Consider the following 12490-nt stretch of genomic DNA (forward strand, 5'->3'; position numbering starts at 1 on the left):
CGGTAGATCACACATGCTGGGAGACCCCTATAGTGACCCCGGTCAAGACTGATGGGTCAGTCTGCATCTGCGCAGATTACAAGTGCACAATAAATAAAACTTTACAACAAAAGGCTTATCCTGTACCTATGTACAGCCGCAACTACATTCACTAGGCCCTGGAAAAGTGTTCGCTAAATTGGACATGGAGCAGGCATACCAACATTTGCCTGTAGATGGTGCCATGGTGGAGACCCAAACCATTGTGATGCATAGGGGTGCCTTTGAATGCACCTGGCTGCATTTCGGCATTAGTATTGCCCCTGGATTGTTCCAAAGCATCATGGAATGGCTTTTGCAGGGGATACCAGGAGTCGTCCCCTATTTTGATGACATATTGGTATCAGTTGCAAATAAGGAGCAATTTTTCAAATGACTTAGGGCTGTTTTGACCAGAATTAGCGAAAAATGTCTCCGCCTTAAAAAAGAAAAATGTCAAATTAATGTGTCAAGGGTTGAATTCCTAGGGTACCTCATCGATGGCTCTGGGATTCACCCCACAAACAAACAAAAAAAGTAATCCAGGATGCCCCTACGCCTCACAATCAGACCGAGCTCCAGGCATTCTTCACACTCCTTAACTTCTATAGCGTCTTTCTTAAACAGAAAGCCACGGTTGCTGAGCCTTTGCATTGGCTCCCCAGCAAGAAGGTGAAATGGACCTGGGGCAGAGCTGAAGCTGCCACATTTGCTGCAGTGAAAAGAATGCTGTCAGTGGACATGTCCCTGATCCAGTACAACCAGACTCTGCACTGGTGTTGACTTGCGACACTCCCCATTTGGCCATCCTCAGCCACTGCATGCCCAATGGAACTGAGGTACCCATCGCCTACTACTCAAGAACCCTGTCAGCTGCCGAGCAGAACTATAGACAACTGGACCATGAGGCTCTGGCTGTGGTAGCTGGCGTAAAACGGTTCCATGAGTACTTATATGGCTGTGATTTTGAAATCATCATGGACCATAAACCACTTCTGGGTCTGCTGGCTACCCCGGCATTGCTGTCGCTGCGAATTACTTGTTGGACTATTTTCCTCGTGGCCTACAGTTACCACCTCATCCATTGACCTGGCACCACATTGGGGCATGCTGACTCCCTCAGCCGTCTACCAGAACTGCTTGCTAATCTGACCCCTGAGGTACCAGTCCTACTCATAGACTGCCTTGAGGCTGGTCCTGTCTCCTCCAGTGAGGTCGCCCACCACTCAGCTAAAGACCAGACTCTGAAACAGGTTTTGAACTGGGTGTGGAGGGAGTGGCCCAAGGAGCCGGTTGGGCCAGAGTTTAAAATGTTTTCTGCTGTTGTCAATGGTTGTTTACTGTGGGGGGACCAGGTCATTGTTCCAACCAAACTGCGAGTTGCAGTATTAGAGGCCTTGCATGTATGGCATCTGGGAATTGTCCAGATGAAATCTTTGGGCAGGAGTTATGTGTGGTGGCCTAACATGGATAGGGAGATTGAGGAATGGACTCCATGCCTGGAGTCCAGACCAGCTCCCCCAGAGGCACCCGCGAAGGAGTGGGAGCTACCTCAGTCACCCTGGTCTAGGGTGCACATTGACTTTGCAGGCCCAGTTCACGGCCAAGTATTCATGGTAGTTGTGGACACCTACTCAAAATGGTTAGAAATAGTCCTCATGGCCACTACAATGGCAGAAGTGGTCATCAAGGTACTACGGAGACTTTTCTCAACTCACGGCCTGCCCAATGTTTTAGTCTCTGTCAATGCACCCCAATTTATGGCCATGCAACTCGAGACTTACTTAGCTTCACAGGGAATCAGGCATGCTCTGGTCACTCCATTCCATCTGGCCAGTAATGAACAGGTGGATAGAATGGTGCCATCCACTAAAGAAGCCCTATCTAGGATGGGGCCAGGAGATTGGCAAACACGGGTTGATAAATTCCTCCTCATTCAGCACATCATGCCAAGTGCTACTACCGGGAGAAGACTCTCTGAGCTTCTAATGAGTCGCCAGCTAAGATCACCCTTAGACCGGTTATACCCAAATTACTCTGCCGTGATGCCCCCAGATTTGACCAGCAAAATTAGACACCTTAGCGTAGGGGATTGAGTTTACAGTCACAACTACGCTGGGGGGGAGGCTCTGGATTCCTGCCATGGTTACAGGAATTACCGGAGCTCACTCGTTTCAATTGGAGCTCGAGGATGGTAGAACTTGGAGGCGGCACATCGACCAACTCCATGGCTGCCTCTGCCAATCCAACCTTAGGCAACCAGAGATAACTCCTGCATGAGTTAACCAAAGCCCTACCCAAAAGGAGCACGAATTCACTCCTTCCACAGACTTCTCAAGCCCGAAGGTACCGAGGTACTTATCTGATGAAGTTGCAGGGCCACAGCAAGTTCCGAGCGAACCGGCTACAGAAATGCCAGTTGCACCCTGTGGAAAGTTCCAGGAGCTTCCACCAGGCAAAGCCAAAGAGACAACAGGTCCATCCGACCTGACTGAAGATCCAGCACTGACCAAACTGCGCAGGTCTGGCGAGTCACCAAAAAGCCCGTCTACCTGCGTGAACACGTTACAAGCTGGATGATCCCAACTAAAAGGGGAGGGTGTTACATACTGACAAACAGTATGATAGTTTCCACCAAGGTCCTCTGTATTAAAATCTGATTGGTTGAAAGGTCTGACAGCTTCCTACAAAAGGGCTGCTACCAGACAGAGTCTTTGCTAGTTTGTACATAGTTGTCACTTAATAAAGAGCTATTTGTTGCTGAAGCCTGAGTCTGCCTCATGCATTCACCTTATCTAACAGGAAATATAAAACAAAAACACAGGCTCGGGGAAGGGAAAACAAAGGGGGTGGTGGTGGTAGCAGCATGACATTTTTGTTTTGTGATCAGGTAGAAGAGGGGAGAGACCATTAAGACTGGCCCCATTTATGCTTATTTAAAGAATTTAGGAACTGACATTTCTGTATTTATTAATGGAATTATGGTAGAAACAAAAGCTGTGTAATCTATTAAACTGTCACCTTTTATTGTTTTATCTAAATGATTTAATATTTAGCATTTGCAAAGTGACTACTTATTTTGCTCTATTTTATGTGGAAAGACAATTATATTAGCTGATAGCTTAGAAATAGTTTAATTAAATGCTTTTTATTTTTAAGACAAAAATTAGACAAATTCTAATAGTTGTCTTTTCAATAATTCCAATATATTAGATTGCTTTCATATACCTTAATCCTCCTTAAGAAAGATTTAGAAGTCAGTACTAAAGGCAATACAAAAAGCAGTTTTGGGTGAATGCAATGACTTTTTGAGTAACAGTTAAAACAGCTTATCATTTTGGGGATTTGTATTGATAAATTCATAAATGTGTTTAATGTTTAAAATATCGCAGAAACTGTCTAAGCTTTCAAAATGATTAGGGAAATGTTCTTTTCTGAGAATTTTACCACATGCCAAACAAAAGCACTGCCATTTAATTCAACTAGATAGGGAACCCGGCTATTTGATGCACTTACAATCCTTACTGGATGGATAATCCTGTTTATGCCAAAAATACTCCTTTCTAAATTACTTCCTTATATTTAGCTGACAGAAAACTGCAAGCTATTTCAAACTGTCAATACAAAGAATACACAGAAGATTCTATATTCATTTAAGCACCTGACTGAACAAATAAAGGGGCCAGCTTTATAAAACCAGCTTTAACACTGATCCTGATAAGGTCTTGATTTTACAATGAGCCACTAGATGGCACCTTATAGTTGGCAACCATATCCCACAGTTTACTGATTATCTTCAAGTTTATTCTTACAGCAGGTTGTCACTTCCTCTATCAGATATTGCTGCTTATTATTAACAATACTTATTTCTTGTGATTTAAGTTATTTTTAGGCCACTATCCTTGTGCTTCTTAACTCAGACTCTTTCTCTATACAAAAATATTGAATATGAATTATTTTTATGTTCCTTGGCTCCCTGTCTGCCCCCCCCCCCCCCCGTTCTTTCCTCCTCCTTTAAGTTGCTTGTCCACAAACAGAGGTGGCTACCATGAAATCTGGTGAATCTCTGGATGGCCCCTTGGTTGGAGAACCAAAAATGGACATTACCAACTCTGGACTATTTGCTTTTCTCTTTTTAAAACTGAGGGGGTTCTGCATGTCTTTACATGACATGCATCCCCACCACTGAAGCTTCACAGGCTTCAATAACTGATTCCACTGAATTTTTGTTTTTAAAAAATAAGGGGATGGGGAATGTTTTGAACAGATTTTCTAGCATTCTGACAAATTTCAGTCATTACTGTACTTTAAATAGGATGAGAGATTCACTTCTCCTCTACGGGGAATTATTCAGGGATACTTGGAAATTTATGTATGAAAGGAGGGATGATAAAATAGTGGATTTGTATTGCGTGCTAATTTCCTTTTTGTGACCAAAGACCATGATGAGGGGCTGAACAATCATGTCAGAGGTCACCCAGAGAGTGATGCAGCAGAATTTTCAGGAGATCCTTTAAATCAGGGGTGCCAAACTCGCATCGTCATGGCAGCATCACATGACATATCGTGATTTTTTTTCCCCTTCACTAAGCCAGGTGTGGGCATGGCCAGCATATGAGGCATCCAGTCCGCAGGCCACAAGTTTGACAGCCCTGCTTTAAATTAAGCCTTTCAATTTTCCTCTAAAAAATGACAGGAAAGCTGCCTCAGAGATATCAGCACTTTGCTTCTAGGACTCAATGGCACAATCTGTAGGTTGAAGAAAAGGGCTTTGAGAACACCTTGAGGTCTTCTTTTGAACTGCACATCCCTTTCAATTGAGACCTGATCAAGCTGAATTCCCAAAATGGTAGTTGAACTTTTTGTGATCACAAATTCTGCTTCATGGGAAAATTCCCCTTGCACTTGAAGCCTGAACACTTTCTTTTCCTGCTATTTTTTCTGTAAGCTGTGCTGTCGTTGTCTAAGGAGTCCATCTTAGGCAAGAAGTAGGAGGCACTCATATTTTATCAGGTCCTTTAGAACAGTGGTCTCCAACCTTGGCAACATGGCAACTTTGCTGGCTGAGGAACTCTGGGAGTTGAAGTCCACAGGTCTTAAAGTTGCCAAGGTTGGAGACCAACTGCTTTAGAGAGCATGGTTCTGCTAGACAAACACTAGGAGATGAGCATATTTAGCCTATTAGCTAAACTAAATACTACTTACAGTTTTATAAATTGAATTCCTTTCTTTTATCAGTAGTTAAAAATCATGAGGATTATTTTAGCTTACAGACTTTTGCACTTTCTATCTGTTCAATTGAATCCAATTCTTTGCAATTCTATGAAGCAGGCTCCACATCTTTTGATTTTGCACTATTTCCTTGAGTTTTTCTATGCTCTGGGGCTGGTTTCTTTTTATTGATAACTCTTCCAAACACAATTGCTTTTGTTAGTGAATTCTTCTGCATGACATGGCCAAAGTAAGTGAGACAGGGAAAATTAAAGGAAATTCAAGAAAAATTCTACAAAAATGTATATTCTAATAAAAATATCTAAAATCAAATAGTATATCTAAATGTATTTTTAAAAGACTATTAAATTCCATTTTTTCACATGAATGTAAAATACCGTGTATTAAATGGAAAATCTGAAAAGTAAAAGTTAAATGACCAATAACTCACTAAAATGAGTTTTTGAAGAATAAATACAACTAAACAACAGCTTTCTGAAATAAAACACAGTCCTTTATAATATGACATATGATCACTTTAATTAAGGATCTGGAAAATGCTCTCTTACTTCTTGGTAGCCTATGTTATGCTGATCTGTGACCGTAATAAATATTTGATTTGATTTAGTGGCCTGCATTCTTTTCAACTGCATAATTACATATCAGAACAGGGAGGGAGTCAAATAAAATATGGCATTACACACTTTATACGATACATGAATTTCTAGATTTCTAGATTACAAGCAAGCTTACCTATTCTGTAATTAGTGATATTTGAGCTACATAAAATTATTCTTATGTAATGAGGACCACATTTTGAGAAAAAGAGAGGAAGCTCAGAAGGGAGAGAACATGGTTTGTAAGAAAATATTGTAGTTTTGGTTCCCAATCTTGACTGAAAATCTAGAGAACTGCTGCAATATCTATGGACAATACTGAGATAGATGGATCAATGGTCAGTTTCAGTTCTGGATAACTATTACGTTTTTACATTTCTTTCCCATTTTATATTGCTAAATGTTGATATGCATTACATGAAATGGAATGAACCATGTTCACTTATAAATGTGGCATGACACTGCAATGAAGAAATGGGCAACAAAGCGACCGGTGTGAGGAAAGGAGGCGGCTGCGTTCCCTCTTTCTTCTCCCTGCTCCTCCTCCCCTCATAGCGGCCGCTCCATTTCCCTTTTCTCCATTGCAGTGCAGCGCCTAGGATCCACATTGATGGGGGGGAGGGGGCATAATTTAAAAACTGGTTTGCCCAGGGTCAGGTTGGCTGTTGCGGGAGACTCATCCCACAAGGGCGACAGAGCTGGAGGATTGGGATGGGTCACACCTCCCATGATGGCCAACCTGACTCTGGGAAAACTGGTTGTTAAATTATTTCAATCCCACCACTGAGTACACTGGTCTACAAGGAGAAAGCCTCAAAAATGAAGGTAGCTTAATTTTACCATAATTGGGTCACTAATAAAGGAACATTAAGTCCTGAATATTAATTGGCTCCAAAATACACTTTCAGGTCAAAATTGCATCACAAGAATTCAAAATTATGAGAGGAATATGCAATTATGCTCCATTACTTTTCTGCAAAATGTGATATAGCAATGAGAATGGTGCCACACCAATCATTATAAATTTATCTTTTTATTGACACCAATAACATAACTTTCCATTCATTTATTGGTTTTTCATGTAACATTTTCATGCTTTTTGCATGACAAACTGACAAGCTCTAACATCAGATTAAATGACAAGGTTCCGTCTTTATTCGATATCTAAACGGTGCATTTTGCCTTTTCGCTTGTGAATTGCAGCAGGATCATCCCTGGGGAAGTTCCAGCAGTAATCGGCAAGCATGGACAGACTCACATTTCCCTTGGTATCTTTCTCCATGCTTACAATATCCTGGTGGAATCTTTCCACATGCTCTTCACTCACTGCCCCACAGTTCGAAGGGAAATAGTTTAAATGCAAGTATAAGAAGTGAATTTTCAGTGACATGTTTCCACTACGTGGTCTAAGCAAGTTTTCCATGTTTTTTTCATAAACCGTCTGTTCTGCTGTTCTCAAAGTGAAGATAAATTTATATACTTCCATGTGGTACCATTTTCATTGTTCAATCATATTTTCTCAAGAAGTTATTAGGCATCATGCTCATTAGACACTTCCCTCTTTGTTGGCATTTATACTTGCCTATGTATAACTTTTTTATTGCAAAATATCTTGAAAACTTTAGCCAACCAGCACCTTTATCACCTGCTTTCTAATTCATTCATATATATATTCATCTATCTATCTATCTATCTATCTATCTATCTATCTATCTATCTATCTATCTATCTATCTAGTAAGTGCTTGAGCAATAACTATGAAATATTATGTCTCTTGGTAAATGAACAGCTATAGATCAAAGTATCTACTTTTTTGGTGGTTGCTATCTTTTCTATGATTCCATTTAGGAATACACTCTGCAAAAATACAGATAACTACTATATTGCTAGAAATAATTTGTATGTCTTTGTTGTCGTCTAGTGGCCACTGAGATTTTTACAGTCTTAGTCCCATCACTTTTACTCACAAACACATTATATGCTGAAATGCAATAAATCCAAATTAGCCAGATAATATACTGTACCTGACTGTTGGAAAGAATTTTAATAAATAAATGAATATAGGTAAATTATACTTTGCTTTGATTATATTGAGTAGATGCATACACTACCAGTAAGGCATGCAGTTCTCCTTACCATAACACTGAATATAGAATGAGTGAAGCAATTTAGGATACATCAATATTTCTTCCATATAATAATATATTCCTGTTCTGAGCCCCTCCGCCGTCCAGTAACGAAAGCCGAGCTTAATTAGAATGTCCTTTAATAGCAAGACCAGAATCTCGGCGGCTGAAAGCCAAGCAAACAAACAGATAGGGACCTTGGCAGCAAGTCCGACAAACCTTGGCAGCAATTCAGACAAACCTTGGCAGCAATCCAGCCTGCCAAGTTAATTACGTTCTCTTTAGTCAAAGCGTTGACTTCTGCAAGAGGGGCATGTCACAAGTAGTCTTTTTTATAGTCTGGAGAGGAGCCTAATGACCACCAGCTGAGCGCAATTACCTCCTGTAATTGTGTAATTGTTCTTGATGCCGAGTAGCATCCAGGAACAACTCACTGCTCATTTCTGGATCACTCTCCCTTGTCTTCTCCCCACTGGTCCAAGGCTCAGGCACCACTTGGTGGCCAACCAGTCTCTCTGCGCCCTGCTTGGAGTTGGAACCCTGTCCAGGGTCCTCCACATCCTCCAAAGCTGACTCATAGGGCCCCTCGCTGTCGGAGTCTGGTGGCAGCTCCAACGGCTCCTGCTGGGACACAACATATTCCTATGCTTAAAAATTCATACCCATTTAACAACCTCCTTTTGTGTGAAATTCAAGGATGCACCTTGAAATTCTATATACTTACAACCTGAATATCTATGATACTGCTTTCTACCAGTAGCTTCTGCTCTCCCAGAAAGATTGGAAAGGATGAGATGAGATTTAGAGAGTAGCTCTTTCAGTTCCACCCCTTCCCCATATTAGACATGAGCCAAATGTAAAAAAAACCTGCAAAACCTGGACATTTTTAAAGAGAATCTTGGGTGCAGATTCTTTATGAGGGATTATGGATTTCTACCTGCTGTTGGGCATTAGAACTGTGTGTTGGGGAGTGGGAGGGCTAGTTCATGTACTGATTACTATTTTAATTTTTCTTCAAAAATATGTGCAGCTGTGTCCTGTCTGGAATGAAGTGAATTGTAATAAGTGAATCAATAAATAACTGTGAAAACTGGAATTCTAACTCTAGAAAACCTCTTTTTCCAGCAAGCAATATCAATAATAATTATGGAAAAGTGAGGAGTGCCATATCCTAGTGCCATATCCTAGTGAAGCTGATTTTTAAAACATTTTTAAACCTTCCAAAGCATTTTGGAAGAATTTTCTTCATTTATTAAAGCAAGTGCAATGCAACTCAAAGCACATTTGTAAAATTCATAATATGGCCACCATTTTTTGTTTTGTTTCCATTTTCTTTTTAGATTAAAATTTTGTTTCCACTTCGGCAGCACTGATTTATAACTTTTAGTTTTTCTAAATATTCTCTAATTGCCTGCTCTTCTTTCATTCCTAGCCCTTGATTGATATCCAGCAATTATAATATTAATAAGAAAATATCTAGATATATCCTGGCAGAAGAATAAACAGGAGCAATGTATTGCCAAAGAATCTTCCAGGCATCTCATCAATCCCATGTTTTTTTTCTCTATGTAGAACTACCACTTTTATTTGCTAAATTTGCTTTGAACTGATTTGATCCAAAAGATGAGGAGATGGACCAATGTTCTTTGTCTTGCCATCTTATAACAGCAATCATTGTTTACCAATGTTATGCAACAAGATTTTTTCCCCCTAAATCAGATTTCACTGAATGTCATTTTAAGTCAACATTTAGTACAAATAATAATAGATATGCATGTTCAAACTGTGTCTTATTGAAAACAATACATGATTATTGGATGATATCTACACTCATGTGTAGATGTCTACCTATACTATAGTGAATGAAAATGGCTTTGGATTCTGTATTTCAGTCTTCCCAAAGCCACTTAAGTAGAAATAGATTGACTTTTAAAAAAGCCTATGGTTAGCAATGGAAAAATTGCTACTCTCAACCCAGTAACATAACTGAATATAGGTTTTTTTATCTTTTGCAAAGGGATCCTAAAAACCATTGTAAACTGATATTTTTCACAAGTTGTTGGAAGGCATTCTAAAGCAGCAATTCTTCCGCCCAGGTGCCAGGTGGCTTCAGACAAAGGCTACCCTTTCTAATGAACTAAATATTGTAAATGATCTCTATATAATGTAGAGTCTAAAAAATTTTTCACGTCATAATGGGTTTCTCCTTGCACTACTATAGGTGGTCGGGGTGGTTGGGTCTGAGGTCTTAATCTAGACCCAAGGGCTGTTTTCAGCAGGCTACAATGAAACACGGGATGCACTTTCCCTAGAATGTGGGAGAGGCTAAGCTGAACTATCACTGGGTTAATTACTTTCTCTATTGGAAATGGACCTAAAAACTTACCTTCCAGGGTTTTTTTTGTTAGACAGCCTCACCCGTATGTATTTGGTTGAGAGGAAAACTCTATTTCCCAAACAGAAAGGGGGTTGAAGAGAATGGTGCTTGTCTGCTTGCTTTTTATATTCCTCAGCAGCTTTTCCCAGTACTTTCTTCATATTCTCCCACCCTTTCCTCAGAGACTCCATCTGCGCTATCAAAGTCATTGAAGAGAGGGGTTCTCTGGGCAGCTCGAGTATGGGAACAAATTCCATGCCTCTGGTAACTTGGAAAGGGGTTAATCTGGTGCTGCTATGCATGGTGTTGTAAGCCACTTCTGCAAACAGCAATAGTTTTTTTGTTTTGTTGTTGCTATGTAATCCACATAGCATCTTATATATTGTTCCACCATTGCATTTGCATGTTCCGCTGCACCGTTTGTACTCGGATGAAAAGCCGTGCTAAGTCCTTCTGTGGATGCGACAGATCTCAGGAACTCCCTCCAAAATGTGGCTGAGACAATTTGGCGGGGTATTCTGTATAGTCGGTAGATATGTTTGATGAACAGTTTAGCTAGCTTCTTTACAGAAGGCAGTCCAGAACAAGCAGTAAAGTTGGCTTGCTTGGAAAATAAGTCAATTACCATCCAAATTACTGTGTCTCCGTTCCCCGTCCCCCTTTCTGGGAGTTCAACTACAAAATCCATGGCTATTATTGGGGCTTGCCACTTGCTGAAGAAGTCCATGGGGCTTTCCTGGCCTCATTTTCATGGCAGCACAGGTGGCATACCTGTTTACGTAGTCTTCCACATCTGCTTTCATCTTTGGCTACCAGAATTGCCTTCTAGTGAGGATCAGGGTTTTCAGAAAAGGCTTTATGCCTTTTTAGGTAGCCACATGGATTGAATTCATCCCACTGCCTGAGTACCCTCAGGAGCCCCCTTCCTCAATAAGCCTGATCAAATGGGTAGACTCCCTACAGGAGGCTTGGGGGAATGTAAAACCAGGTAGACAAAAAGTGATCCCCCAGAGGCCATTTCATGTAAGGGAGAAAGTTTACCTCTTTACCAAATACCTAAAGCTGAAATTGTCCTGTAAAAAGCTGGGTTTATAAGACCTTTTCCCATCGTATAGATTGGGTGTCAGCAACCCCTGGCTCTTTGGACCCTCTGCTACAGCTCCCTATCCCATCACTGGCTGGCTCCACCCCTTGCCCTCACCTCCCTTGCCCGGCCTGAAAAGGTAAGGGCAATGGTGGGGGATGGATAAGCGGCTAGGACTGATTCTCCAGCACCTCACTCTTGGTGGAGCTTCTTCTGGCCCTTGTTGGTGCTGGGTGTGCCTCGATCACTTTGGGAGGTGCACAACCTGCTCTCTGCCTTGAGACACTGGCCTGAACTAGCCGCGACCAATGCCGGCCTCGCTAACATGAGAGCTGGTGGGGTGGAAATGGGATCTGGTAGGACAGTACATCGGAAAGGGGATGGGCCCCCAGTCCCCAGCCATGGTTTTAAGAGGTTCAGGACAGTGGGGAAAAAGGGCTGGCTCCAGTGAACTTCACATGCCCACCCTGGTGGTCAGGCTTGGAGAAAGCCCACGCCAAAGACACTTGCCCATCAGCCGGTCTCCCCCCTCTCTCTATGTCTCTCTTTCTGTATATGTGTATCTCTCTCATGCACTCTCTCTCTCTCTCTGTGTCTCTTCTCTCTCTCTTGGAAAGCCATGACTGGGCTAGCTCTCCTTGGGGCTCTTCGGTACTCCTTTTATTTCTTCTTTTTGGAAATCTGGGCTGTCTGAGGAACGAGCATTAGCCACTGCTTCCCTTCTGGCGACCCTCCTCCTCCTCCTCTCATGACCCCCTGGCTGACTGTGGTGGGGCTGGGAGGGTGCCCACTCATGAGGTGACACTGAAGAGATTGGCTGCCTGTCCTATGTGCACCTTTGCTGCACTTTGGCGCTCGCTTGAGGAGGGTCCCCCCCATGTGTGCGCATCTTCCCAGCCCCACCACAACTGGCCAGGGGGTCACGAGAGAAGGAGAAGGGGGAGGGAAAGGGTTTCCAGAGCCTTAGTGCAGGAGCAAAGCCGCCCTGTACATGCCTTCATGCCACATTTGTGCATAAGGCAGCCTTTGCTTCCTGCCACTTCGTGCTGGAGCTCGC

Source organism: Thamnophis sirtalis, unplaced genomic scaffold (genome assembly GCF_051295495.1).
Source record: "Thamnophis sirtalis isolate CommonGarterSnake01/CBP01778 unplaced genomic scaffold, rThaSir2_p1.2 scaffold_9, whole genome shotgun sequence".
NCBI classification, from domain to species: Eukaryota; Metazoa; Chordata; class Lepidosauria; order Squamata; family Natricidae; genus Thamnophis; species Thamnophis sirtalis.